General features: G+C 41.6%; 1 protein-coding gene across 4 annotated transcripts in view; it reads right to left on the bottom strand.

Moving 5' to 3' along the window:
* The window catches only part of LOC106870014 (serine-rich adhesin for platelets), a 462,526-nt gene that overhangs the window by 141,656 nt on the left and 318,235 nt on the right, over positions 1-2,635 (bottom strand). The window lies entirely within an intron of this gene.

Genomic DNA, 2,635 nt, shown 5'->3' with positions numbered 1-2,635 from the left:
AAACAATTTCTTTTATTAGCCACAGGGGCATTGATGAAGGGAACATCACAAGGACAGACAGCAATTTGTGTGAGGATTTACATAAAAGATGGAGAGAAAGAAATAGAAAAGGCTGTGAAATGCGATAATAGGAATAATGCAGTCGTTCTGATACAGGAGAAATTCCAACTAGGGTCAATCAAGGAACCCTAAAGATCCAGAATTGCTTTGACTACCAAAAGTACGAGCCATCTCTCCTGCTCTCCAATCTACAGGTGCATACTTAGAACAGGGCCATTCACCCGAGCCATTTTTGCTACAGTCACTCAATCTTTACACAAATGCACTGAGTGGCAGCACTTTTCACTCCATCCTCACTTTCCTTTCCAAGTGGAACTTTAAAAAGTCGAGGAGAGCTTCACTAAAGAAGACGGTGTCTTTCCTCAGTCCTTTCACCACACATCCTCTTTCGCCATAGCCACCAGTCAGAGGAACACCGCCTGCCCTGCTTTGTTAAGGATGGGTGGTGGGGTGATCCTCACGATGGACTCGGCGGATTGTCGGATTCGTCCTACACGTGATAACAACTGTTCGATAGAAGTAATACATTTCTAAATCTCTCAGAGAGATTTATGCAGTAGCAGCACGATAAAGTGATAGTATGTTGTCAACTTAATGTGCCAGTCCCTTGAAAGGGAAGAATGCTACTGTTATTTAGCCCTAGGAAATACCATTTCCTGTTGGAAATGTGTCAAGTCCAACAGGAAACGGTGTTTCCTAGGGCTAAATAACAGTAGCATTCTTCCCTTTCATGGGACTGTCACATTAATTTGACAACATACTATAACTGTTCGATGTAACTCCATAAGCTAGCAATACCCGAACACAGCACGATAGCATGCATAACGGTTTTCTTGCTCTGCGCGCATCTCGGACAATCCCGCCTGACAGAAAGTTTTATCTCGAACTGGTTGTGCCACCGAGGAGCACTGCCGGGTCAGAAATTGCTGGAAGTTATTCATGGTAGCTCTAGGCCCGAAAGTGCTCCAAACCATTTCATCCTCGTCGACGCCCGGAGTTACCTCGAGAACGCCATCGTTGTTACCCACCAATAGGTTTTCATATATTGATACTGCAGAACTTCCACCGACCGTATTAGCCAACTGGTAGAGGGCGGTGAGCGCCTGACAAGCCGGAAGATACACTATAATTATTCTGTAGCACCAAGTAAAAGCGAAACTTTCATTGGTGTTTTGAATACTACTTATTCAAAACAAAAACTATCTTTCACACACATACGCACACACACATTGAACGATAGAGTTAGAAAGAGAGAGACAGACAGAGTGAATGAGTGAAAGAAAGAAGTAGAGGGGGGTAGAGTGAGAGATAGGCAGAAAAAGAGAGATAGGCAGAAAGAGAGAGATAGAGAGACAGACTTCCCCACCCATCATGTATGTGTACATCTATAATTATCTCCTGTGTTGAAACGTAGGTTTTGTCTTTCACTAGTCACGTGCATTTGTCGACTGGATTTTTGTTTTTTTATCTTTTCATTTCCCACTCAAACCCTACTGCTGTCTGTCTGTCTGTCTGTCTGTCTACCTGCTTGTCTGGCTGTCTGGCTGGCTGGTTGGCTGTCTGTCTGGCTGTCTGCCTATAATCTCTCTATTGACCCAATGTTTTCGTTAGATAAACAGTCGAACCACCACCACCACCACCACCACCACCACCACCGCCACCAACAACAATCACACCAACAACATATTCAGTGACACAGTTCCTTAAGAGACACCTTTACCCTCTCACAATGATTCTTGAAATTCCAAACAACTACTGTTGCTTTTTTTTCTGCTATCTTTGATGATGATGATGATGATGATGATGATGATTATGGTGGTGGTGGTGGTAGTGGTGGTAGTGGTGGTGGTGGTGGTGGTCGTCGTCGTCGTCGTAGTCGCCGTAGAGGCTGTATTGATGTTATTCCTGATGGTTTCTCTTTTATTTTTTACAAAATAAGAATTTCTTCTTCGTTGCCCCAACTAATCCACTTCTGAGAGGAATCAGGGTACAAGACTAAATTAGTTTATTCATTCAATCTATTTCAGGTAATATTACACGTCTAGTATAATACAGGTGTATTACAGGTATATTACAAGATATTACAAACGTATTACAGCTATATTAGAGATATGGTACAGGTGTATAGCAGACAATTTACATGTATATTACAGGTACATTACAGGCAAATTGCAGGTATAACAATCGTTTATTATTATTATATTAATAATATTACATTATTAAATGAGAAATTTATTATAGGTGTATTACAGACATATTACGGATATAGTGCAGGTGCATTACAGGTGTATTTGAGAGCGAGATGTGGGTGTAAAGGATTTAAATACCACAAGTCATTTATATGGGTTCCCACTAATTTTCCTAATGAGGATTATGATGATGAGGAGGAGGAGAATAAAGTTCATCGTAAGTCACTTGCTAACCAACCACATGGCTCCGGGTTCAGTCCCATTGCGTAGCACCTTGGGCAAGTGTCTTCTACTATAGCCTCGGGCCAACCAAAGCCTTGTGAGTGGATTTGGAAGACGGAAACTGAAAGAAGCCCGTCATATATATATATATATATATATATATA

Source organism: Octopus bimaculoides, chromosome 4 (genome assembly GCF_001194135.2).
Source record: "Octopus bimaculoides isolate UCB-OBI-ISO-001 chromosome 4, ASM119413v2, whole genome shotgun sequence".
In the NCBI taxonomy this organism is placed as follows: Eukaryota; Metazoa; Mollusca; class Cephalopoda; order Octopoda; family Octopodidae; genus Octopus; species Octopus bimaculoides.
This window is presented reverse-complemented; position numbering and strand designations above follow the sequence as displayed.